Source organism: Chlamydotis macqueenii, chromosome 6, assembly GCF_036417535.1.
Source record: "Chlamydotis macqueenii isolate bChlMac1 chromosome 6, bChlMac1.mat, whole genome shotgun sequence".
In the NCBI taxonomy this organism is placed as follows: domain Eukaryota; kingdom Metazoa; phylum Chordata; class Aves; order Otidiformes; family Otididae; genus Chlamydotis; species Chlamydotis macqueenii.
In genome coordinates this window covers 30,431,169-30,458,786 of record NC_141561.1, presented here as the reverse complement: position 1 = coordinate 30,458,786, position 27,618 = coordinate 30,431,169, and the positions used below count along the sequence as shown (strand labels likewise).

General features: G+C 41.5%; 1 protein-coding gene across 2 annotated transcripts in view; it reads left to right on the top strand.

The window, feature by feature from the left end:
• Positions 1-6,339: 6,339 nt before the first annotated feature.
• SPATS2L (spermatogenesis associated serine rich 2 like) overlaps positions 6,340-27,618 on the top strand; it is an 82,350-nt gene continuing 61,071 nt past the window's right edge. The window contains exon 1 of one of the 2 annotated variants that reach the window (XM_086751460.1): positions 6,340-6,424. The gene's annotated coding sequence lies outside the window, so the exon portion shown is untranslated. The remainder of the gene's footprint in view (positions 6,425-27,618) is intronic. The other variant, XM_086751461.1, reaches the window with a different exon arrangement.

The following is a 27,618-nucleotide window of genomic DNA, read 5'->3' as shown; positions in this document are numbered from 1 at the left end:
GTTGCTGGAGTCTTGGGGGTGGACCAAGCTCTTTCGGAACATAAAGCGGTAAGCTGCTGGAGTCAGGCAGTGGCGGAGTGCGTCTGGGTTACTGAGGGCATTTCTCCTTACAGGTTAAGAGCTGGAGGAAAGTAACACAAGTAACACTAACTGTTCAGGTCATCCCTGCGCTGTGGTTTTTCACAATCTAACTTCAGGCTCCTAATTCTGGTGATTGTGGGGCTGAAAGCTCCTGTAGAGTCAGTGGGACACCTATGCTTCCCTGACAACCTAGGCACCAAGGCTGCTGGCTTAGGCACCCAAGTTGGATGTCTAAAGCTAAATAGTGAGACCATCTTATTTAGCCCAGGGTCTAGGCCAACCACAGAGTAAAAGTCTACCATTTCTGGTAACTAAAGGAAGTACCTCTTCAGCTGTTCTTTTAGTGCTGAGCACATATCAGCACCCTGAGTGCATGGTGGAAGTCATTGAAAGATGAGCATTAGCACAGCTTCGACATCCTCAGATATTAAATTAACACAGCTTCAACATCCTGGGACTGCAAGCCACTATCAGAAACTCTTCCAGCTATCCACAGCCTTTTTTTTTGGGTTGGCTGGTGTCACTGAGAGCTGTCTCTCTATCTTTTCCCTCCTGTTTGGATGCCTGCACAGGAGCAAGAAACTGTGGTCTTAAACAGTCCCATGTATAGATATGGAATATTTTTTCTTCCTGTGCCTTTCCACCTGTTGATGAATTAAGAGCTTGTGCAACGAGAAGCACCTAAAATGGGAGAACCAAAGATACCAAGCCTCATCTGTTCACACACTCTGCTACAGCCCAGAATCTGCTGCTGTGCAGAGTGCCCCTCTCTGGAGTCCTGGGAACCGCAGTGAGGAAGAGGATGAGGTTGCTCACTCTGTACGTTGCTTGAGCAAGAATAGGTGCCAAAGTCAGAGTCAGAATCCCAGGACCTGATATATCATGGTGTATTGTTAGCTATGTTTGTTTTGGGGGCTTTTGGTAATTTTTCTTCTAGGTTTTTGTCTCTCTATTTAATTATCCTTTTCAGGACTGATTTCCTGACTTAATCTGAATGTGCATAAATCTCCACCATAGATTTATCATCTCTATAGAAAGTGCTTTCAGAGTGGTTGTGCAGCTTCCCAGAAAAGGGACACTGTTGGAAAATGAAGCTTTCAGATTTAACAATAAGCCTACTATTATGCTGATTTTTGCCAAGCTTTCCCTCACTTCTTTCCCATTTACTACAAGAGTGAGCTCAAGGCTTCTTTCTGTTTGTTTTCGAACTTCAATCATTCTTAAGTGTTTACCACGCTGCTCAAGTCCACTCACTCTGAAACATTAGACACCACAAGATACTGCTGCATTGCTTCTGAAATCAGAAAATACTCAGGTTCTTTTTTCAGCTGCATGTTTCTGTGAAAGTTTTAACCAGCCTGTTTGCCAATCTTAAAAAAGTAAAAATAAAAATCTTTCTTAGAATATTATATTTTGATTGTCACAGTCATTTGAGGACATTGTATTTAACCAAATGTGAGATCTCAGAGCAGCATTTGAAATTATCTTTCATATAAATAACTTTATTGCAAACAGATTTTTGTTTATATAGTATATGGTCTGCGTGCTCATAACCATTGAATCAAATTCTGGCCTTGTCTGAGCAAACATAATGCCCATTAACTTATGTATGGGTTGTGAATTATCCTTTCTGAATTTGACCTGTAGCTTTGAGAGCCAAAAAAAAAGCTGGTTTCCTTGATTTTTTTTTTTTTTTTTTTGCTTGGGATCACACACGCAAATGCAGGGGCTTTTCTACTTCTGAAAAATTTTTTAGTGTTGAGTACAACTTTCTGCTGACAACATGCAGAAACCCAGCCTCTCGAGGTTTTTGGTCCATTGTGACTGACTGTCACAATTTTTTGCAGTTATCATGAATCTTCTTTTTTTTTTTCTTTCCAGGCTGATACTCCATATAATGCTTTTAATGTCTCCACACAGGTCCCTTGAAAGGACCTTCTGTCTTTTTTTTTTGCTTGGCAGCTCTCTCCTAAGCTGCGCATGTAAACATCTATCTTCTGAAGACATATCCCTCTTAATCACTTCTGGTGCCTCTCTTTGAACTTCTTTCCATTAACATTGCAGTTTTTGACTGCAGTTAACAAAAGCCAGGATAAAATGTTATCATCAGCCCTTCCCCTGGCTTAAAAGAGCCATGTTACGTTTATGCCCCAGATTAGCAACTGCTGTACAACATGAGCTGTGTAATTTGCTGTTTTCCATATCTTCACCCTCAGATCTGTTGCCAGACCACTGTGATTGTACCAGTTTATTTCCAAATTTCTGTGTTGAATCAATTTCCCCCTGTTGCGAGCCAGAAACAGCTTTGTGCCAGGGGAATTTCAACTGAATTAATTTGTTGCCAATTAACAAACTTTTAATCGCTGATTCTGGTATCCAAACCAACAAGCAAATACATACTTAGAGAAACACACCTCTCCTCCCTGCTCTGTGGTGCCCGGTCCTGCACTGCACATGGCACCCAGTCCCTTTGGTGAGGCAACGGGCCTCAACAAAAATAGCAGGAGTTGAGGCTTTGTAGGTGCATTGGGCAGCACTTGGATTACCTGTTTCTCATTTCTGCAGCTGGGAAGTTCTCTGCACCATTTCCTTCTGTGCTGCTGTCCCTTATCTGTAAGCCAGGAAAAACGGCAGTGACCTGCTCCGGGGAGTACTATGAAACTGATTGCTGAGCAGCAGTCCAAGAGGACATGATGTTACTGGTGTAACCGAAGCTTTGGAGTCTGTCAGTCTTGTGGGAGCAGTAGGTATTTGAAGAAGCGAGGAGATAGAACAATTACATAAGGATATATTTTACTACCTTTACATTCAGTTGGTTCCTGTCCCATCCATAGCCCTAAGGAAAGCAACAGCAACCAAGTGGCACAAGATATAAACCCATATCATGTGTGGCCGTGTGTTCTTCCCCTTTAGAAATGACAAATTTACAAATGTGTTGTGGCATCCATCTGGATTACTGCAGTTTGATAACCGATGTTAAAGTATGACACATCAGTTTTCAAGGTCCTTTTCATGACAGGTCACCAGCTGCCAGAGCTTCACTATCAACTGGATCTCAGTTAAAAAAATCTTTAACGGAAAGGGAGGTGGTATTTTCAGCCCAGGTCATCTCGGTGGTCTAGTCTGCAGGGAAGTTTCACAAAGTGGGAAGAATAACAGATTACAGCGCCAAGATGGAGAAAGGGAGATTGCAATAGAGTAAGAAATCATTAAGGCACCTTTACTGCCAAAGTTACTATACTGTACAGTTACACCTGAAGTATCTCGTAATCTTTGTCACATACGCTGAGGTTTGGTAATTCCTTTCTTCTTTTGCAGATGGGAAACTGAGGCCCAGAGAAATTGAGCTGTCTATGGTCACGTCAGAAACATGACTACGGTTGTGTAGGAAATATTGTGAACTGAGGATTTAATGCAAAATCCAATCTCAGTGCTCTGACTGGGCCATCTCACTTCTAATATAGCCCAAAGGTGCCAGCTGGGATGTTTAATTGTTGTTGCTTATCATTTTACCTGTAGCAATGAATAACCTCTACAGAGGAACCGAATACTGCAACATGTGTTGACCATAAGGTTCATGCTGCTATTTGGCATAAACAGAAGATGAGAACTAAACTCTGGGCAGCTGGTGTCCTCTTTTTTGGAAATGTAGGTTCAGCACACAGCCAAATATACTGCAAGTCAATGCAGATTTGCCCATTTGCTGCAAAAATTAAAAAGCTGGTGGAGGGATGCTAAAGCTCCTTCAACGCTTATGTGGAACCTGTGGCACCTTGTCTGGAGATCAGCCTCTAGCTGAGGGAATAAAGGTTGGCCCTTTATTCCCTAGAAAAAAAGTTGGCAGATGTTGCCTCAGTCTCTGTATTTAAGGGCTCCTGTTTCCTGCAGGTCTGAGGCAGCCATTCATGATCCTCACTGCAGAATATTCATGATCACTTGTATGTTCCTATTCCGGGCTCCGCTTTCAGTTGCTGTGGATGGCAATTTTCTTGTGCCAGCTTTTGCATGCACCTGCAGGCTTCCCAAAGCCATTTTTCTTTCTCTATTTGTTTACAACTCATCCTTAGTCCTTAGTGTTTTCCTCACTTGTGTTTAGTACTCAGACAAGTCACCCTCAAAACTGTCCAAATATACCACTTCTCACCAACAGTGGTGGAGGACAAAAGAAAAAAAAAAAAACAAAACAAAAAAAACCCAGGAATTAAATAATTTCAGTGCACACAGGGTACAAAAACTTTACTGGAAAATAGATTAAAAGTAGATACTTAATTTTTATTTAACTTTTCTAAATAAATTCACAGTTCATCTTAAATAGTTAATTTTCTTCAAGTCACTGGTTTTTAAAAAGTCAAAAATAAAGATATGGAACGAAGTTGCAGCTCAGGTTTTTCTTCCCACTGCACTGTCACAGAAAAACCTAAGCTATTTCTGGCTGTTCTTATTTTTAGATTGTTCTTCATATACCATCTACCGTCATTGAAATTAATGAGAAAATAAAAGGAGTGACCTTTGGCTGAGCACATACAGTTTATGCATGAGCTAAACAGCAGGATCCTTTTTCATTCTTCTTTTTCCCACAATCTCTTTCTGCCTGCTCTCCCCCATCCAAATATAATTTGTAAAGCCTTTAGAGCCTTTCATCCTGTGTGTTTCCACTGTGTTCCTTTAGATGAGTCTCAGGTCCATGATTCACATCTATTCTCTTGTGCTGAAAGGTCAGCGGCACCCTTGTTTTATGAATGCACCGTTTTCTTGAACTTCAGAATCATTTCCAAAACTCCCAGGCAAAATTCCTACAGCTCAGGGTGCAGATAAATGTCAGCAGTCCTAGAAAGAGCACTCTCAGAACACAAATACAACCCTGGAAGTTCAAAGTTACGTTGTTTAAAATAAACCTGCATTTACTGAAGATCTGAATGGTTTTGAAGACATGATTCCAAATTAATGTTAATTCTGAGCCTGTGGCCTCACCATAACGTTGAATATCTAATTCCTGCCCAGCTTTCTGCAGCAGGTCGATGAGTCCTTTCAAGAGGTTCTCGTTCCACGAAGCCACTGCAACTGAATACAGTAGGAACTGCCCAGTGAGGTTTGCTTGGGCACCAGCTCCACAGAGAACTGCGTGCTGTCACACCGAGATGGTTCCCTGCCAGCCCACCTGCCTGCCGCGAGGAAATGCTGCCGGCTCTGCCTGATTTGGAGGGCGGGTCGGGTACGTTCTCATTATAAATCTCACCTTGAATTATTTTCCATGCTGCAATTTTGAGAAACCTTGGTTGAAAAAGTAAGGACCCAGTGCTCCCTCCAAACTGTGTTTGAAGGCGTAAGTTAGTTTTCTGGCTGAGGGTAGGGAGTTGAAGTAGAGGTGGTTTATGACCAGGAAAGTCTCCTTTGCATTAGCAGGAAAAGAGGTATGCGGTGATTTTGAGAGGAAATGCTGTGATTTTCCAGTACTTGTGGCTCACAAAAATGAGAACTGATATGCGCTTGGGTTAAGGACACTGCTGCTGCTGGTGTACACCACCAGGACTGATAGTAAATCCAGATTACAGTTGCTTATGGAAAATTTGCTCTGATTTTTTTTTTAGTTCCAAGTGTGCGGTTGTACCTCCACATGCTCGTGTTTAAATTTAAGTGGCTAGTTATTTTATTGCTCCTTGAGCTTTGTGTTAACAACCCCGACTATGTATTTTCTTTGGAGCTCTTAGGTAGCATTGTAAAGCATTGCCTCCTGAAGAACTTGTGCTAAGTTTTTACATTCCGGTTGTTTGCCACGCGTATTCGCAGACGGGAAGGTTCATAAGCCAGCGGTGCTTTATGTCGCCTGTTTCGTTTTGCTCAGTGAGAAGTTCTCGAGTTAGGACCTGAGGGCTGGCGGTGCCACTGCGCGCCTCGGGCATTTATTTGTACGTGGCGAGGGCGGCACGCACCAGTTACAGCCCCGCTGCAGAAGTCCATCCCCGCGACCCGGGGGGGACGGCTCTCCGCCCCGCGTCGCTCTTCCCGCCCGGCACCCTGGACGCGGACCGCACGCGTTGTGCTCTGGGAGCCGGGCCGCGGGCAGCTCCCCAGCGCCTCCGCCCCGAGCCCGCCGGCGCTCTCCGCCCCGCCCGGTGCTGCGGGCCCGGGGGGGGCGCGCGGCGCCGCCGTTGCTGTGGGCGGGGGCCGTTGCGGCCGTTACTGAGGCGGGCCCGGGGCGGCGCGCGCCCGCAGGGGAGGGGCGCGAGGCGTGTCCCCGCCAGCGGGCGAGCGGTGTCACGGCCGCCAGCCGCCGCCGGTCGGTAGCCTGCTCCCCGGCCTCTGCCGCGGCGGCCCGGCCTCCCTGCGGCCCGGCAGATACCAGGTAAGGCGCCGCCCTGCTCTCGGTGGCACCTGCGTGGGGCGGCGGGGGGGCCCCGGCGGGAGTTTCCGAGCAGGGGGAGGCGGTTCCTGTGGAGACGTTCTAACGCTTCGGGTCCTGGTGCCGACAGCCGGCCGTGGGCGGAGGCAGGCGGGCCCCTCCTGGCGGCACGGGCACCGCCACTGGGCCCGGCCCCGCGGACCCTCCTCGGCGGGACCGGCTCGGCGAGCGCCCCGCAGCCGCTGGCCGCGGCTCCCTGTTTCCTGCCGCTCCGCCGGGCGCCGCCGGAGTCGAAGGCGGGCGGTGCTGCGGTGTTGGAGGCTATTCGGTAACAGCCGTGGCCATCAATGATTAACTGCGCGCCCGGGGACGCGGCGGCCGGGTCTTGCCGAACGCAGCCGTTTACCCCCGGCTGCCTTTGCGGCCGGCCGCGCTGAGCCAGCGGTACGTTTGTTCCCGAAATGCTGCCCGACGTTTTTCCATGGGCTGGGAAACGTTGGTGCGACTGCTGACGTACTGCAAGCTAGGGACTAAGGCTGCGGTGCCCCAGCTGCTGTTTCTGCACAAGTCCGCCCAGTTAAGGATTTGTTTTATCTGCAGCAAGGTAAAAGACTGCTAAGGTGATAGGGCTTTTTATTTTTAACGTTCATTGTTTTTCTCACTGTGCGTGAAAAGTGTGATCATTAGGTGTGCAAGTCGTTGATAAGCAGTGGCAGCTGGCAATATTCTTTTATTTTCTATAAGAATGCGATGCTTCCTTTGTTGAGCTGTAAATGAATGGTGTAAGCTTCTTCCCCACCTTCAGCCTCATCATCCCGAGATGTGAATCACTTGTACTACCAGATTTATTTTCTTTAGGAGAGCTAAGAGGCATCACAGAAAATCCACCTGTTTCATTCCAGGTCACATTCGCCTGGATTGATTTGGTTGACTCCACCCTGAAAATGTGCAAATGCTTGATAGACCTCGAGACAACTAGTGATCTTCCATGGGAATTCTTTTCTGTTAACTTTTAAATTTGAATTGCCAGTGTACATATAAAGCATCTTCCTGCTGTTTCTTTGAGCTCCCAATAAAATATTTTCCAAAATGTGATAATTCAAGGAAGGTAAACTAAAAATTCTTTATACAGAAAGTGGAAAAGACTGCTGCATGCAGAATGTCAAGGTTAACCAGGAATGTATTTGCACCGGCCGTGAAAGAAATCCTGGGTGGATTGCCAAACCTGTTGAATGCCATTAACTAAAATCTTCAAGCTGCTGCAAGCAGGACACTGCGCCCTTTCCACAATTGTTTCCGTGAGTGCAGTCAAACCGTGTAAATGCAGAACGATTTCCAGGTCAGAACAGGTTGATTAATTTTGTGAGGCGACATCAGATCCTGCTGGAGCTGAACGCTGCTGCTAGGCTGTGAGTGTTCTCCCGCTAATTTTGTTACAGGAGTTAAAGCAGTTTGGCCTTTTATGAAAACAGCAGGATCTGTTAAACGTAATGAGACACCAATCAAGATAAGGTTTGTAGTGTGCTAGGTGCTGCAAGGAGGTAAGGTCACAACTCTGGGAAATATATTGTGTTATAAAGTGTTATGATTAAGATGAAGTAAATTAGGCACCCTTCAAAATGTTCTCGAGATTATCCTGAAGTGAAGGGTCTGTTTCCACAGTCCTTATGCCCAGGGAGATGCCCGAGAAGGAGCATGTGCTTGAGAGTTATTGTTTTGCCTGGTGTATAATAACAAGCCTAAAAATTGAACACAAGCATCTCTTAAGTACTTTTTGCATTGAGAGAGGTTTGATTCTGAATCTAGATCACTTTTTCTTATCTGGTCTTTCTTGCTTAAATAAATGGAAATGAGGCTATCAGGACATCTATTTACTGTTTCCCAAATTTTAAGGAAATGTTGATCTGGAACTGAAATTGGTTCAGACGTGTTTTTAAGAGAAAGCACAAGAAGATTCCAGTGGCCTGCAATATGTTTTATATTTTCTTTGAGTTTTCTTCTAGGAGTGGTGGAAGTACCGAAGCTGTGCCTGTCAGCAGCTGTAGACATCCTGTATTTGGTATTAATTCCACCATATTTGTGTTCCTTTTCACCCACTGGTGTTGCCTCTGTTGTTATTTTAGGGACTGTGTTTCCTGGTATGTTTTCAGGGTCCATGTCTTAGACTTCTTTGCACACTGTTAAGTAATGCTAGTGATGCAGAATACCAAAAAAAAAAAAAAAAATCCTCAATAATTTTCTCAAAACAATCTGGCGTGGTGCTTTACACATCCAAAGGAGAGGTCAAACTCCACTTTTCACTGTGCACCAGAGGATGAAAGTAAAGCTGCATAATTATTTGTAGCAGAAGACCTTGGGGCAGTGAGGCTTTGCACAAAGATCAAGGGAAGAAAAATAACTTGTAGTTAACTGTTAATTGTAGTTAGCTTGTAGTTAATATTAAGGATTTTATTGTCTGTGTTACTCTGGGGAAATATCACTCCATACCTATGGCTGGTGCTGCTGTCTCCTCCATCCTCCATGTTCTTCTGCACTGTCCTAATCCTTCAATTTTTCTCTTCTTCCTCCTGCTTTTTCTTCCCTCTTTACATGCTTCATCAGCTTTCTCTTGCAGTTTTTCCCTTCCTGTACAAAAATTAACAGTAGTGAAATAGTTAACTTTGGTAGCCAAGTGCCTTTATTTTAGACTGGGCACCTTCCTCAGCTAGTAGTTGTTTGAAAGCACCACTCCTTAGCATTATTATATCAAAGAATTTGGCCCTGAACTTCACTGAAATTAGCAGGGGGCTGTGCAGTTCACATCTCTTTGCCCTCTTTGTTTCTGAGCACCTTGAGCTTCAAGAAGACGATGCAGCATTGTTTTGCTGCCACTTTGCATTTCGAAGATTCTCTTTACAGTCCTGAGGACTATAAGTTCACGTTTTACAGCGTGAGATGATGGGGGATGTAGTTATCATAGGGGTTTATTTGGCATGATGGGACTTTTGCTTATGGTATATATCTGAAAGTAGCATCGTGGGTGATTCCCACAGCAAAGATTTTGGTCCTTGTAACATGCCAAAGACCAGCTCCTTGCCTGGTATAATCTGATAGGGCAGTTAGAAGAGCTCAATCCAACTGGTACCTTGGGCAATAGTGTGTGCAAAATATATTCCTTGATTTTGGGAGGGGTTGTAGCAGCATGAGGAATGTTGATTCTAGGATACAGCAAGAACCTGGAGAGTGAAAACTCACATTTTTCAACTGTTTAGTTTCACAGTACGTGGGTGGAACAGATGGGTGAAGAGGGCAAGTCTGACAGCTGTGACTTTTCTTTCTGAATGGAAGTGCAGTAATTCCCTAGTTCTGGATATGGATTAGAAGAAAGCTGGTTTTGCTTATTATCCCTCACCATCTTTTCTGCTGGAAGTTCGTCCGTATGAAGCTTCTTTAGAAACTCTGTGATGAAATCATGTGTGCAAATCCCATTTTGGGTGTCTGTGCATTTGTGTGTAAAACCTGAGAGCTGAAAATGCGATTGGGGTGAGTGGAGAAGTAAAGCATTTATTACTTCTGATAAGTCATCAACAGATGTAATCAACCCCTTCTTTTTTTTTTTTTTTTGTGAGAGACTTCAGAAATAGACTTCAGAATTAAAGAGTCAGATGCTAGTTCCTCAATATATAACATATATTTCTGTTGAATAGACCACCATATACTTTATGGATGATGGCAAATTTGCTCCAATTACTAAAGTGATTGTTAAGCAGCAGTGACAATGCTTTCACAGTGCAATTATACTTTTACTAGATCTTTACCAAAAAAGCTTCCAATGATTTTCTGTTTAGACAAGGCAAATAGTGCTACAGACCCTAATTAGGGTTTTGGAATCAAGTCAAAACTCTGCGTGTGTTTTAAACTTCTCTCGTAAAACAACAGTAATATAGAGTGCCTGCCCATCTTTTTATGATACAAAAGAGGCTAATCTAAAAATATGCTCTGCATATACATGGTAGGAAAGGGTTGTGGCATAACATTTTCAAAGCCTGTTCCTTTCTTGGTTTGCTCTTAACCAAAGCTATACAGTTTCTTCAAAAACCATGAGTTACAAATGAATCTGCAATACTTTGTGACTCCTTGTCCTTTTCCTTCAGACAAAAAGCCCTTTCAATCCATTATGGAACAGTCACTGATTTTCATGTGGTCATTCAAGAAAAGGATAGTGATTGGCCTTCATAATAGGCCTTTCAGTACTCTCTCTAGTGTTTTGCTGACTGAAAAAAATGCCTATGGCTCTGTACTGTGTCCAGTGTTTAAATTACTGATGAATCTAATTCCCAAGTGTTGAAAAGGTAACAGTTCAAATGGCAAAGAAGCCTCACCTGTTTATGAATGCCAGCATGCTGCTGCTCAGCGTTGGGGGCAGGTTTTGGCTTGTGTAAGTGGGTACAGTTTTATTTGATGTTCATTCACTGAAAGTCTGTTCTGTTTTCATTTGTTTGTTTGTTTTTGTTTTTTTTTAAAGTGGTAACTTAAACCTGGTATTTCCATGAATTGTGCTTCTAAGAGGGATGATGCTGTTTTATGTTCTGAGTGGTGTTGAGCGATGCTACCTGTGCTGTGCATGGCCAAGTGGACTGAGTATGATTTCTTCGGAGGTGACCATCCTCAGAAGTTGTGAGTCGATTTTAAGTTAGCACTGCATTGACAGCAAAGTCTCACTGAGTTGCTATCCTTCTGTGCTGGTAATGCCTAACAGCATTTCAAAATAAACACCCCACATTCAGGGCAGGTAGGCTGGTGTTTGTTGTCCCAACCTTATGCAAAGTCCGTGCAAGGATTTATGGTGTTTCACTGACTCTTTCCTGGAACAGCACCAAAAGATAGTGTTTGTGCTATGAGATATTTCTGAGTTACAGTAGGTTTTCAGGATCCTGGTTGATTTCATTAGAAACCTGTATAGATATTGCCCTGAAGGTTCAGCGCTGGGGTGTCTGCCCGAGTGCTCTCCATGGCATGTGACTTTTATCGCTGCTGAAGACTGATGTATGCTGACAGCTAATGGAGTGGCAGATCAGGCCTTGAGGCTTTCTTATTGGTTTAGATTCAAATGCCAAGAAAGAATATTTGGGCTTCGGATGACTCTAAGCCCAAACATATACTCAAATGGTTGTTTCAGCTGATTTACTTTCTTAGTAATACATGAAACCAGCTTTCAGTGTGTACTGTACTACACACATCCAGTTTGTGGCTTCTACTTCTGCACTGCCCTTAAACTATCCCCTTTTAGTGTTTAAATTACAGTGCGATGTATGGTTCTCTGTGTAAAATTAAATGCAATAAAAGCCTTGCACATGCAGTGTGGGTGTGGTGGTACTTTTGAGTGGGAATGTTTTCAGAGACTGTGGGTTATACTAGTGATGGAAAAACCTCCAAGTCCCAAAATGTCATCACTGTGGGACTTCTCCTTCCTGTGTTGATGGAGGGAATAACTATCTTGTGCAGTAATACTAGCCTGTGCAGAATTTGATTTAGTGATCTTTAGGACTCAGTCTGAATGAAATGTTGCATTTTTTGTAATTCTGTTTTCCAATAATAACTTAGTTCTGGCTAGAAATTGTTTTGAGTTGTCTGGTTTATTAAGCTGCTGGCATGAAGTTGTGCTTTGGTGTTAGGATCAGAGCTTGTGCTCTTAGCTCTGGAGTTGATGAGGAGAGGGATGGTGTGGAGATAACTGCTTGCACAGCACTCAGGTGGAGACAGGCTTCCCCATCTGTTCCTGCAGCTCCTGAGGTTTCCCATGTACTGCAATGCCTTTATTACTAGATGAAAGAAGGAAACCTACTTCTCATTGAAATCCTCACAGAACTTGAAGGTTTCTTCCTCCACAATAGCCAAATTACATTGTGTACGAACACAGTGGAAGCCAGAAAGGACTGGATGATTCATCTGGCCAACAGAGAGGCAGCCAGCTCTGAAACGTAAGGAAAGAACAGCAGAAAGGAGTTGAAAGATCAGATGTCCTATCATATGCATAGAGCTGTAGCTTGGGTAGGGCAAAAGGTTCCCCAAAGAGGTCTGCAGTGCGAGTCGAATACAGATGAACTAGAGCAGCTGCTGTGACTGTGGAAGAAGAGTGCCTGGAGGCTTGTAGTAGTGAAGAGAGCAGAAGATGGTGGTTGGAAGGAGCCCTACTGAGGGAGGAAGGTTAGGAAAGATCCCAGGGGCTGGAAGGAGCTCTAGCAGTCAGAAGGCACCAGGCTTTTGACCATTTCTGTTTGGATACTCATGTGGAAATGGAAGCTCATGAACTGAGGGTGAAAGGGAGGAATTACAGGGAATGTATTTTCTGTGTGATGATCATAGAAGGTCAGGACTTCCCTGGCCCTGATGGAGTTTTCCTCAGGTTTGACCATTTGGTTGAAGATCTAATGGAAGTGATAGGCTTGCAGCAGTTCATATGTTACTGATTTAGAGCTGGATTCTGTTGGGGCTTATGCTCACTGAAATCCGTAAGTAGAGTTTGGCCCATTATCTTTGCTTCCTTGACACTCAATAAAAACAGTTCTCCCTTTATTATCTGTTGCTAAAACCTCACACCTGTCTTTAATATCCGTGCTTTTGTGCCTTGTTGACTTACATATGCTGATTCTTTGCTGAATTGCTGGTGGATTGGAAGGTTTTACAGAAGGCTAGAGAACATGGTTGTCATAGAGTTGATTGCAATAGCTACTCTGACTTTTTAAAATGTGGTAATTATTGTTTTAGCCTAAAAGAAGTAAACTAAATATCCGAACACTAATGTCATGAGGAAACCTTGAACTGAGCAGACAATCAGCTTTTTATCAGAAGAGCTCTGACTCTCTAGTGTTTATCTTTGCGTGAAAGGGGACTGTGGAAAATATCATAATTTTTCTGGCACTTGCTGAAGACAGGAAATCCTCATCATCAGTAGAGTTGCACTTTCATGTTACTAGTGTAAAATCGATATCTTGTGATCTTTTTAATATTTGTATTAAATTTGGCTCTTTTTTTTGGGTTGTGTAGTTATTTTTTACGTTACATTTACTGGGCTTTTTGATACAAAATTTTTCTAATGGTGTACTATTGGATCTGTATCACAGCGTGGCATGTAACCTCACAGTTTTTTCCTGTCGTGAGAGACACAAACCCTCATATATCTGAAACAGGTGCAGTCTAGGTCCTTTGCAGCCTAGTTTCTGGGGAAGGAGTGTTTCAAACTAAAGTCCTGTCAGAACTCTATATGTGTTAGAAGTTTTGTAGCACTTTTGATGTGAGTAGGGGTTTGGCTCTATGTCCTTAGCCAAGAATACAGCATGAGAGACACAGCTGGAGCAGGCTGCAGCAGTGTGCTGCCTTTCACTCCACTGGTCCTGTGTTTCTGTAGTGCTCAGGCCTGAAACTTCTGTGAAAGGGTTCACAGTCCACAGAGTGTTTTGGGATGAAGGGTACTCTATAATGTGAAGTGTTGTATTTTATTTTGTAGTGAAGAGAGTTAAACCTACAAAACCAAAGAAGTTCTGGACAAGTGCAGGCATTTGATAGTCTGGAAAGTCACTGTGCTGTTGCCTACTCTGGCAACAAATGGTCATGTAAGTAAATCCTTTGCACTGCCCTCTCTTGACAAAGAGGGATGGATTGCCTTTCTGTATGCTAATAGGATAAGTTGAGGTTCCCATGTTAGCATTTTAACGTGATTCACTTCTCTTAGGTTACATTGTATCTGGCTCTGGTTATTTTGCACCTTACCCTATAGATGAAGAAGGGCTGGAAGCTTCTAACTGCTTTGCTGGTGTTGGATTTTCAGAGATGTGGAGTGCAGAAAGTTTTAATTAGAATTATGTGCAGTCGGGTTCCTTGAAAATCAGGCTGTAGGTGAATGGTGGTACATTCCAAAGTGTTTTAATGAGAATTATGAAAGCAAAACCAAATTTATTAAGCTTTGGTAACAACATGCTTCTTAAACAGAAGAGGGATCATCTTGCAGTTGCGAGGTCTATTAAACTGCAGAAAGGTTAGTCATTACCATCATATTAAAGGAATGAAGCAATGTAAATACAATAATTAATTAAACTGAATAGCACACCTTTGAACTATCTTTCACTATTTTAAGTGAATAATATTTTCTTCCTTTTGCAGAGCAGCTCAGCCTGATATTAAAGATTCTTTTTATGTAAATTAGAAAAGAAGAAACTTAAGACTGCTGCTACTTATGACAAAAAAATAGACATTTTGTACCCTGGTATAGTGGTCATTCTGGGCTGAACTTAGCCTACCAGGCTCTGCATCCTCACTGAGCTGCCTGTGAAGTTGGAGCCCAGCCCTTCAGAAGTGGTTTAATAAAGGGAAATGGTCAAACAGTCTTGTAGCAAGGGCTGTTTTCTGCAGTGCTAAAAGACCTGGTCAAGGACAACTTATTTCGAAATCTTGGGCTGGAAGGCAGGAATGCAATGAAGGTGCTTCGCCATACGTGTATGGGAGTGAGGCCCTTTCAGAGCTGCATTCTTCCTGCAGGCTTTATGGCAGGCATGGGGAACCGCTGGAACTGGTGCCAGCTGGCAGCTGGGGTGGTTTGGGGTGGCTGTTGCTGAGTGTGCTGGTATTGTTGGATTTTGTATTTAAACAAATGTGGTACCAGACTGTCTAAAAAGCTTTGCCTTTTGCTAGTTTAGGATTTTTTTTTTTTGAGAGGGACTTTGAGCTGTTATGGGCTACATTTTTGGACATTTTCAGACTGTGGCAGTACTGGCCACAGAGAAGAGCTTTTCGAAGGAATCAACTGTTAATTGAAATGGAAAATATAGGAATACACTATATAGCCTCTTGAACAGCAGGTGGACTCCTTAAGAGTCAGGTCATAAATTATTAACCCTCTATGTTAATACAAACTTAGAAAGGTGCTTGTTAACAGATTAAAAAACCAAAACAAAACACATAAACCCACAACCAACCAACCCCCACCCCAGAATAAAAAAAAAAACTAACCCCCCCCCCCCCCCCCCCCAAGTATACAAATAAACTGTGTGTAGTTAAAGGAAACATCCAAAAAGCAGTCAGATGACAGTGATGGGATGGGACTGTATCAGCTAGTCGTGTTCAGCACTATCTGACCTCTGCTATGTAAGACTTTCAGTGCCTGTGATACAAGGGAGTCGAAGAAGTGTATGTATGATCTATCTTGTTATACATACAGAGATACAGATAGTACTCTGGTCTGACTCTGTATGCTTTTTAACATGATAATGTTAAATTCTTGTGTACTTTCTTCCTTGAAAGAGTCTACCAGATTTATCTCCCCACAGCTTGATCCTGCATCAAGATCAACCTAGGAGGAGGAATGGGGCCTGTTGCTAGCTGTCTCCCCAGATTGTTTGGAACACTGTTTCTGTATTCAGGATATAGGCTGAAACCTGGAGCCAGTCAGGAGTCTATTTGTTTTCAATTAGAATCTACTGTATTTTTGTTGTTTTTAAAACAAAATGTGAAAAAATAAAATGTTGTTAATTTTTACATCAAGGTGGCTAATGAATCCAGGCTGATAATTTGTATAAAAGATTTGGCCCGAAGCTGGGTGAAGTAAATGACTTCTCATAATTCCTTGAAAGGAGAAGCCAAGAGGAGAACTGCTAATAAGGTCCTAACCATTACGTGTTAACAGCCATGTGACAATATTCATGTGATTACTGACAGATGTGAGCATTCCTCTGTGAGAAACATAAAGAGCTTAAGTGTATTGAACCTCTCATCACTAAAATGACATGCCATCAGAAGAAAAACACTCGTACAGAGAGTGCATCTTTCAGAACTGTTACAAAAATGGCTCTGCAGTTCTGTTTCATATGCAATATGTATGTAAAGAGTAGGGCCAAAGCAACACGTCCATCTCTGGAAACTTGTCTGTGTTGCTCAAAGTGTTAGTAACAATTTCTCTTGTGACGTTAATTCTTTGGAATTCCCATTCTAGTTCTACAGGGATTGATTTGCCAGTTTCTAAGTTTGTGTCTTACATAAAACATGAAAAAAATAAATGACTGAATAGTGCTCTGTTATACTGGTTTAAGTGATGTTTATTAGGCAGCCTAAATCACAGGTCCTGCCCAGAGCTGGCTACGTTGCCTCCCTCATCCTGGCTCTCTTGCTGGGGCTTTACCTTGTTCGGATTCTGAATTATTGTTTGATTTATTGTTGGGCTTTTTCGTGGTTGTTTTTTTGTTGTTTTTTTTCTTTCCCCAATGGCTCTGTTCCTTACCCTCCCATGATATCATAGTAGTCAATTGTAAGTCAAAGTAATATCCTAAGGATAGGCTATGTTTCCAGCAGTCTTCTCTTACTTAAATGTCAGGCATGTGAGCGGGACCAGCTAATGGCATTTCTGTTAAAATGTTTACTAGACTTTATAGTCTAGTACCAGACTTCATATTCTAGTTCTGTCTTCAGGCTTTTAAATTATTTTAAATGTTAAAAAATAGAATAAGTAATATAAAATAACTCAATATATTTAGACATACCTAACGTTTGAAGGTTTTCCTTAAATTTCTGTGATCTTTTTACTTAACCATAAGGCATCAGTGTTGAAGGAAGACAATTTCAGCGGTTTCATGTTTGTTCCTTAGGGGGCTAATGTTACGTACTGTATTGTGTGATAGTTCATGTTTCTTTTTTGCATTTGCAGCATGTTTGTTTTTGGCAGTGAGGATGGACAGATTGGTTGTGTGCTGAGTTTTTTCTTTATTCCTTCCCTTATGCTGGAAGTTCTGACAACAATTGTAGGGAACTGGGTAAAAAATTGGCTTCTAATGCAATGAAGAGCAGCTGTTTTGGTTTTATTTGGAACTCTTTTTAAAATATGAGAGATAAAAGTAATTGTTTTCAACCTACCACCCCCACATATAAAATATCTTTCCTGTATAAAAAGTGTTTGCATTGCCTTAAAAAAATTCTTAGTAAAAAATAGTATTTCTTATCATCTTCCTTTACTTTCTCTTTAGAGAAAATGTAATTAAAGTATATAATGTTTTGAAAGTTGTCTACTCTAAATAGGAATTGAAATTAAAATTTTTAGTCTGCTTTTTTTTTTCCTCTCCTTTTCTTTTTTTTTTTTTTTTCTTTCTTCTAAGCTCACTCCTGGAAATCACACTATGCCTTCAGTCAGTTCTGCATACATAGCAGCATGCATCTGACACACCATTTCCAATCTAGTGGGTCTCATAGTCCTTTAGGTGTGCCAGCTGCCTAATCAGATACCGCTGGCAGGAGATAACCATGAGGAGTGACAGCAGTGGATTTTCAGCCATGCTTCAGGGCTGGCTTGGATACTGATAGTTCACTGTTAGTATGATTTGTGTTAAATGAGGCATTTCATTATATACAAGATGTGATCGTTTCACTCTTTGTTTTGTAACTTGGTGATTCTGCTTTTAATGGGCAGCTTTTACAATGTGCTGTAGTCCTGAACATACATCAGGAGTTGCAGGTATGGATTCTCAAGGTCATTGACTTCAGTAATTCACTGGGAGAAAATATGTGCTTATGTACTAAGGTGGCTGAGATAAATTTTCATTTTGACATACTGGTGATCAAGGTGGATATGAGGTGGTCAGACAGTGTGCATGTTTGAAATCTACAAGTATGAATGTTAAGGTATTTACTGACATGTGCAAGCTTTAGTTGTTCTTTCTGGGAACTAGAGTTAAAAGGATGATGTTGAGTTGATTTCATGGGTGATGCAAGCAGAGCCTATACCATGCAGATCCATCTGTGAAAGTCAGGAGACCTTGGAAACAAGAAAGGTAGGTTGTAGCCACATTTATTTTTACTGTGCCCATCCCTGCTTCTACTTAAGTAGTAAAAATCTTAGGAAATAAAGTGGAAAAGTAAATAACATCAATGTACTGTGAGTTTGCAAAGCTAAAACAAACAGAAGTCTGATAGTTCACAAAGCAAAGACTTGAGTTAGAGATGGTAGCTTGGCCACGTTACATGCACATAATGTTTTCCGTGCAACTTTTTGTCGTTAAATGTAACGTGTTTCTTTTTTTAGTGTACCATAAAATATGCAGACTATGTCTTGTGGGTGAGTGGATATTACTGGAACAAGCTTTACTTTTGGTATCTCAAAGGCACTTGAAGCAGAGGTGCCAAGTCATAACTCAGTTGCTGAGGCTCAGCGTCAGCAGTAAATACATGTTTGTTCTTAGGAAAGTAAATACAGACAGGAATTCTGAATAAATGATCCATACAGAAGGTGCTATGCCAAGAAACTGAGGCAAGCTGATTTCCTTTAGCGTAGAGTGTATCTGAGTTCGCTGAAGGTGTTCCAGATTTGCAGCAGCACTTACTCACTTTTATCCAAACTCATTAGCAGCAAAGAAAACCAAGCTATATTTTTTTGCTTTATTTTAGCCAAATTCCTTCATAAGTAAAAGACTGACACAAGTGTTTCAGCTGAAGCCCAGACCAAAATATTTTACATCGTCAAAGAAACAGTAAGTTCCAGCGTGAGAAGTTTGCTTCAAACCTTTAGGAGTTATTTTGTTATTTGTATGTCATTCCCATGAAAAGACTACTTTGACGTATAAATTAGTTTTTCATGGAACCTTCTGTCTCAGGGCTGTGAGAGCTCTGCGTGCTTTCCTTTGTGATGTGAAATACCACAGGGCAATGAGATCTCATTTACACCCATGACTGACTCTGACCAAGATCCTCTGGGTAATTTTGCTCCTCCTTTCTATTAAAACTTCAAAAGAGGCTAGAGTTATATTTACATTTGTAAATTGATGTCATTATTCATTTTTGTTCATTATGATCCCATTCTTAGAATTTGTATGGAACAAGAAAAGAGGGTATTTCTCCATTCTAAAAGGAGAGAAATAAGGATTGGAGTTTTATATGAGAAGGAATATGTCTAATCCCAGGACCTCTATGCTATAAAACATCCTTTATGTTTTTGTTCAGCTCTTGTAGGAGTGCCAGGACGGAGAGAAGAGTGTGATACTGCTTAGACAATAGCTGGCTGGGAGTTATCAGGCCTGCTTCTTTCCACAGATCGGGTCAACTAGGATGTCATGAGGTGGAATCAAACTTGAGGATCCCATTGCCGCTGTAGCACTGAACCCTGGGTGGAGTGGGTGCTCTCTGAGCAGGATGCAATACCTGCTCCAATGGGTGATGCAGAGTGTACATCCCTCTGCTCAGCTACCTTCCAGTAAGGATTCCCAGGAGATGCTCTCTCCTTCTTCGGATTTCATGTCCACTTACTTTGTCATAAAGGCAGAATCAACACTGTCATTATGGTATGACTTAGTGTTGTTGAAAAGTTCTGCTTTTCACATTCATGGTGTGATGATTTGTTCACAAGCACAGTGAGGCTGGCAGTAGACCAAGTCCCCTGAAGCTCCCTTATCTATGAGTCTCGCTGTAACTTGAAGGGGACATCTTTAGATGTGATCTCAAGTTGGGGCTTTCTGGTGATGTTAATTCTTATTTATAATAGTCTCAGGCAGTACACAGTAAAACCCATTATCAACTGGGTATCAGTATCAGGAAAAGTTGTAAACCTATTCCTTGGGATTGAGCTTTTTGATGCACCCTGTAGATTTCACAGTATCTGCATATTCCATGTGTTCAGTGCATGTCTGGTATAGCTATACTATGTTGCTATCGGTACTGATCTCGCTGCCTTGCCTGTGATACTAAGCTGCTATAATGCTGTCTACTAAATTGCAGCATAAACTCAGCATCCACAGCATTAATGCATTACCCACCACACATTTATTATGTTCAGTAGATGCTCTTTGTCTCCTAAAATAATCCCTCATTTAAAAGCATATGCACTCAGACATGTTTTCTCTGCCTGCTGCTAATTTGAGTAAGCAAATAACTTTAACTTTTTTAAAAAGCATCACTTCCATACTTTTCTTTCTCAGAATGATTGTCTTGAAATGTGTATACATAGGCTTTGTTACTAAGAAAGTGTCTGTTTTGGAGAAGTTTAAAAAATTGCCTTATAAAGTGCTGAATAAAAATTATTTGACAGAGTGAGGGCACAACCGATTTTGCTTAAGTGTGCAAAGTATAAAGTACTACTTCCTTCAGAAACTTCTGCCCTTCTGTTGGGGGACGGAAGACAGATTACATGGAGGATGTACCAGTTTGAAAATAGTGATGATTGTACTTTAATTGAAAATTAGGTATTTCAGCTGTCGTTAATTGCAGAAGCTGTAAAATGCTTAATTATTCAGATTTGCTAGAGATGAATGGGAGGATAGTTTTTGCCCAGAAAATGACATTGTAGATATTTTTTGGAACTTAGTTACACTTTTCATTATCATCTTTTATAATTAATTGTAAGGTTATGTTCTGTGTAAACTAACATACTGAAATTTGCACAGATCCACACTGAATTTTCTATTAAATCTGTAGAGGTTATTTTTAACTTGTTAACACTTAGGCTGTCTGAGACACAGTATTTTTGAGTTCCCCAGCCTCAGTAAGAGGAAGCTTCCCTGGAAGATTGACCTTTCAGTGTGCAAAAACGGCGAGTAAAACTCACAGTGGACTCCAAATGGCAGCAGAATTCAATTCCGAGGAGGCAGTTTTCACACAGATTGCATGGAATATTTTTCTCATTCTTCTCAGGATCTTGTGGCCCCTGAAGTGTACAAAAATGGAGATCCCATAGCTCCTCTAGGCACTGAACATATTCTGGCTCATCAGGGTATCAGCAATTGTCTTAACTAGGGCTTTCCAGCTTTGTGATGTTGCTTGGTTACCATCATTCCCACAACTCTCAAATAAAGCAAAGCAAATGTAAAAAAATACTGTTTCTATTTATGGGCTAGGCTACTGTAGAGATCCAAACAAAACAGAATTGTAAATCCTCTACAGCTTCTTTAATGATAATTTTTTTTTCCTCAAGTATTCCACTTGCCCTCTCACAAAGGTTTTTAATTTTAAGTTTTCTTGGTATATTGGACTACTTTTAGGATTCTGCACAAACTCATTAAGTTCAGAAGCTGGAATCCTGACTGGAAGCAAGGAATAACAAATAATGGCTTGTGTCATCGGTAGTCTCGCTAACTCCGGCTGGCATGCTGCATTTTCCGATATACTTTATGTACATCCTCAGTTCAGGGCAGGGAAAAGGGCAAAGCTTAGCTTGGAATGTGTTAGGGAATATTTTCTTTAGTAATGATAATAACGAGGAACTGTCGTAACCATTTGGCTGAGGATCTCGTCATTTTGTGAGTATTTCTGAATGTAGCTTCAGAAGTCCTCTCCTGCGCTTAGGGGAATAATTTTGGCATGTGGGCTCATGTGTTTCAGGGAAAATTCTCATCTTAAATTCAATTAGCTGATCTTGCCAAAGTTTACAGACACTCTGAGAAATGAATATAGCGTAGGTGCCTGGGTAGCTATTCTGTTTTCATCTCTGTTCCACAGAAGAATTCTGCAAAATTAAAAGTATCTTTTTTTATTTTTTTAATCACCTTCAGGCTGAAAGAGGTAACAACTCTGAGAGACCCATTCTATTGATATGTTACAAATGAGTATAAGATTCTTTCAATTAATTCCCAAAATAAAGCTTTTCTGGGAATATGTGGGTGAGTTTCTTGGTGAACAGAGAGTTTTCTGTAAATCTACTAGGGTCATTAACAGTGTGCCTAGAGCTGGCTATAGAAACCCTCTAACTATTTTTGAGAATGGAGAAAACTAAAATAAATGGAGATATCTACAAGTCAGTCAGAGATTGAGGAAAAATAAACACATCCAAGTAAATCATTCCCAGCTGTGGAAAAAAAAATCTCCATCAATCAGGAGTATGGAAAGTGTAGGAAGCAGGCAGCATTTTTTGTAGGAAGCAGAACTTCTAAGCATTGCCTTATGGTCATTGTCTGAGAGCTCGTGCTTAGTGGGACCCACAACTCAGTCCTCTGACCATTTTGGGTTTCCACTGGGTCCGGTTCTTCTGACAGACCTCTAAGAGAGATTACTCATCCAGTGAGATAGTAGGTGTTTAATTGTGGGATGTTAAATTTCGAGAGTCACATGGCTCACTATGTCTCTGTTACAGGCCTGTTCCAGCTCCAGTTCTGTCAGTAGGAATTGGATTAGATGCTTAATGCTTTGGGAGGAAATGTTAACTGACGTTAAGTGAGGAGGAATAAGATTGAAGTAACAACAGATCACTGTTAGGAGAATAAAGGTGCTTACAGACTCTACATGTGGACTTGTTTTAAAAGAATGTGTCTATAAAGAGTCTGAGGCCCATCTTTGTGCTCTAGCTCACACCAAAGTTCCCACACAACCAGGAAGAGTTTTGGAGGCTAGAAAGACTGCATATTCAAGTCCTTTAAGGGATATAGATCATAGTAAACACCAGAGTTGGTTTGGTTTTTAAACCATCATGTTTCATGCTGGCTGAAACAGAAGTGGTGCCAGTTGTATGTCTGATTGCATTGCTGGCTCTCAAGAGAGCCTTCCAGAACAATTTTTCTCCTTGACAAGACCACACAGCATTTACAGTTTCTCTTCCTCATTGCAGCTGTTCTTTGTTTACTGAGTTCCCTCCTGGACCAGTGCTGAACATGGATCCTCTCCTTTGCCCTACTGTGGTATTCTTATCCCATTTGTGTCACTGAACAGAAATCTGACACAGGATGAGAGCTGGTCCAGTTCTGAAACTTCTGTTTGATGGTTTCCCAATCCTAAAGTCAACAGATTCTTTTGGTATAAAATCTTTGGCAAATATCAGATGAGGATGGTTTTAGTCAGGGAGCTTATGCTGCTGTATAATCATATGCATCTTTTGTTGTGATAAGAAATGTGCATTGTAAGTGTCAATATGAATTGTCCTCTGAAGACTGGATGCTGCTGAGTATCCTTAACACCGCATTGCCTGGCTGGAGTTTAAAACTGCAGTGCACAAAATGGAACATTGTGGATTAGTTGTAGGGGCGGGCAGAGTTCAACTTTGGAGGATATTGTTATTAATTGGCTGAATATTGAGATGCAAAATAGGAATCTTGTAACTGTTTTGAAGTGTGGCAGTGACAGCCAAGGAGCACCCCTTATTTACTTTGACTGCATCAGGGCTTACAGTCTGTGTTGGGCATAAGGTTGAGACTAAATGTCTTAAGGTTTGACTAAGTGTCAAAGACATAGAGGTTTGCTTTCCCTGTGCTAAGTAACTACACTGGCAATTAGGAAAGTGTGATTGGCTCGCTAGCTAGGCCGAAATCAAAAACCAAAAAAGGTCCAAAAAAACCCCAAGTGCCAAAACCCTCAAAATTTCACTTCTTTGTGTGTGTACCAGCAGATTCCAAGTAGCCTCTGCACTTGGTCATGTCAGCATTTGACAGAAGATTCCCTGCCTTCTGTCGACTTGCTTCTCATATTAGATGTTCCATCAGTGGCCTCACCAGAGAGAGATCTTGGAATGAAAATGAGCCATATTCCATTGTATCCTTGTGTTACCAGCATTCATCCCAACTTGGCATGCTTCTGATTCCAGCAATAAACCTAGCTGTTAATTCTGGGGAGGGGGGTGGGGGGAGGAACAGAAGAAAAAAAAAAAGAAACCCACCAAACCCTCAAACCCAAACAAACTATTCTTAAGGTTAAATGTAGAAGTGACAGGTAGAGACATTAGAATTGGATGTGAGCATTGGACCCTGCAAGCTGGCAGACTACCTCCTTATGGTAGTCTTTTGTTGAGCCTGTGAATACATACTGTTAAGTCCAGTTCAATGTTCAGCCATACAATATCTCTCTGCTTATATGCAAGGTACTGCAGGCAAGTACAGCAGAACCAATGGCTTCTGCTTAAATTTGGAGTTGTGTTGAATGATAGCTATGTTTTAAGTTGGTGTTTTTATTTGGGTCTGGAGGACTTTATTTTACTGCTGGCTCCCGTAAAGGTATGAGCTGGTTTAGACTTAGTCAAATAACTTCCAGTTAATTTCAGTGCTAATCTTTGTCACTGGGCTATACTTAACACTGTAATTTGGACTGTGTTTAGGATAAGTACTCAGGAATGAAGAGACTGAAGGTTATGTTTACTGTTAGGATCTAGAAGGCTCATAGGTCTACAGTGGAATTAGCAGAGTGCAGTGTTCAGTTTTTTGATCTATTCTGTGTGACAGGTGTATTGTGAAACCTTAGGTTAAGATTGGGGTCAGGGCTAGGCATCAGAAGACAAGTGATCAAAGAGCTTGTTTTACTCTTCCAAAGAGTAAAGAAGTTTCATCTAGGATGAGGACTCCTGTCCAGAGTGTTACATAGCTCATGGTGCACTTTGATTCTACTCTTTAGATTCATTAAGGCCTGCATCTCTATGAATAACTGTTGTGATCCAGATTTAATCTTGGTATATGGTTTGGTATATCCTGGTATATGCTTGTATGCATCATGTGTTGCATTAATAGTTCCCTAAACCTAGTATTAAAAAGTTCGGAGTTCAAGATGGGGAGGGATTTGAGTGCTTGGTTTGGTTTTATGTTCTCCAAGGCTGTAGAGCTGTGATGAGCACTGATTCCTGCTGCATTTTTTGGCTTACATTAGTTTTGGTGCAGGTGTTTGTCACTGAGCTCTGTTTGGTGTGGGGCTAGGGGATGTGATATCTGAAGCTCTGCTTCTTTTCTCTTCATACTCTGCAGTGAGGGAGAGTGGGTTGAAGGGTCTGAGAGGGTGTTTCATGTCATCACCACACACATGGCCTTCATCAGCTGCAGATCTGCCACAGAGGGATATGGGCCACTATTTATAAGTCTATGTTGTTATCTGCAGAGTCACTGCATGCTTTCCTATTTCAGGATCTCTTTTGTTCGAAAATAAAAATCACTTTAAGAATTGACTTTTCATTATGATGGGAAACTACCCTAAGCATTTGCAGACGTCGAGCAACAGTATTTTCTTTGATAATACAGAAGTTAAATAAGTTTCCTTTTAAGTGTTGTACCTTTATTCTTGATTTCCTTTCTCTTCCCTTGAGTCATTATTTCCTGCATAATGTTTTCTTTGATAATATACCATGCAACATTGAGTAAGGACAAAATGGTGAGTTAGGAAGGTAATCAAATTATGGAGAGATGTCCCATAAGAATCAGTTTATTTTTTTCAAAGTATTACACCTCATTTGGTCAAACTTGATAGATGATGTGGTGATTAGAAAGAACAAACCTTTGCAACATCAAAAAAACTTTTTTTTTTTTTTTTTTTTTTAATTAGCTGTCTTGGTTATCTGCTGTTTTGCTTTACAGTGATGCAAACCACAAACTTTTGGCTACAATTTTTCTTTTGTGTTCCTTTGTGTGTTAAAATAGTCTTTATAGTAGCAGCCCTCAAAGTACAAGAATTACGATTCTAGCTTGAATAATTTAATATCAGTGACCATACTTCATACCTGAGACTACATCAAGAAATGGGATTCTGAGGTTAGCTGTCACTTCAGTCTTCAATGTTTCATGAAGTTCAAGAGGACAAAAATTGTCAAAAGAACTCCCTGAGCAGAGGGGGAAAAATTAAGTTGTAAAACTCTTCCCATTTGCGTTTTCCACTGAAGTTGAGAGGAATCTGTTCCACAACTTGAGCTGAAGATCAAAACTGGGTCGGTGTGTTATGCAGGAAAAAAGCAGAATCAGTAGGGTGCCTTAGTACAATAATGGCATGATCTGATTTGTTTTGTTTAGATCCTAAAAGTACCACCTGCAGACTATAGACATGACTGGAAGGAGTTAGGTGTCCATATGTTGGCGTAAGAAATGCGGTCATTATTGGGAATGTTACTGTCTGTCGTGGTCTCAACTCAGGTGCTCACTAGACAAAAGCGATGCACAGCATTTCCCTCATTCTCACCCCTTCCAGGAATAAACAGGCAAGTCTTGCCCTTGCTTGCACCAAAGAACAAAGTACTGGTAGGGCTATAGCATAGGCCTCTTCCCAAGCTCTTGGTTAGGATATTCTACGCAAAGGCATGGAAGTGGATATGCTTCCCTCACCAGGTTTCTAGCCCCTCTATTCATCTCATGGATGTGTGCCTGTTGAGTAGATTCCAACAGCCAGAAGTGCTCTTTAACACTGTGACGTGTGTAAGTACTTGTATTTCTTCATTGAAGCATCACATTTTAAATTGCTCCATTCATTCCTTTGATTTTGAACATAACTGTGACTCAGCAAGCCATGCAGAAATGTGTGTTTAGAGTGCAATGGACTTTGGGACCTAAGCTGTGAGAGCCTTTGTTGTGGGAGCCTTTGCTAGGTGAAGTGCTTCAGGGAACACCTGGCTGTTTCAGATGCAGAAACAATTAAGAGCTTTCTGCCTTACTTTAAAATAAAACCTGTGACTGACAGGACTTTTGCAGTCACACACTTTAGTCTATTACAGAGGGTAAGTGTTTTGTAATACAGAAGGAAAAATAAGTCTGCAAAGACAGTCCAGACATAGAGATTTAGTAGAGGCTGATTTCAGCAGTCAGGATGTTCAAAAAAACATCATATTGTACTTCTAGGGTTAGCTGAGAGACTGCTGAGCCAATCTTATTCCAAAGCAAACAAGCGCTAGTGTGCAACTCACTTAAGTGAAAGAAAGGAATAATTCCTGTCTGGTGTGCATGGTTAAATAATAGTTCATGACTGCTTTCTCTTTGAAACTGTAGAAGAGAGTACAAAACTTTTTTTTTTGTGCTCATGAAATCAGGAAATCAGTTTCCCTTCATTTGCGTATGGACATAGACAGGCACTCAGCTGTCCATGTGGTTGTATGTCTTTAACTTTGGGGAGAGTTGCTCTGAAATTTGTATGCCGGTCAGCAAAGGCCTTGTACTGTAGGCAAAGCGCTGGTGTCGCTCTTTGGGCTTCCCTTTGTTTCAGCTGAGTTAGTGTTCTTGAGATAATAATGTTGCTTATTGGAGAGTGACCGCACTGAAACTGCGGTGGTGGTGCTGAGAGGGATTTGATTAGTAACCGGTGAGTTACTATAACTTGCACCGATGACCCTCTTGCTTTAATCGATAGAATGGTGTACACCACTGAAGGTTTCTCTTTCTGCACATTCCAATGCACTGGCTAGTTTGAGTTTAAAATATGAGTGAGTTGGCTTTTTTTAAAAAAAAGGTTTGTTTTAGCTGGGAGAACTCTGTGTGGTCAGGAACGGGGCTAACCACAAGGCTTAGGTAATTGCCTAAGCTTGCATGGCAGTG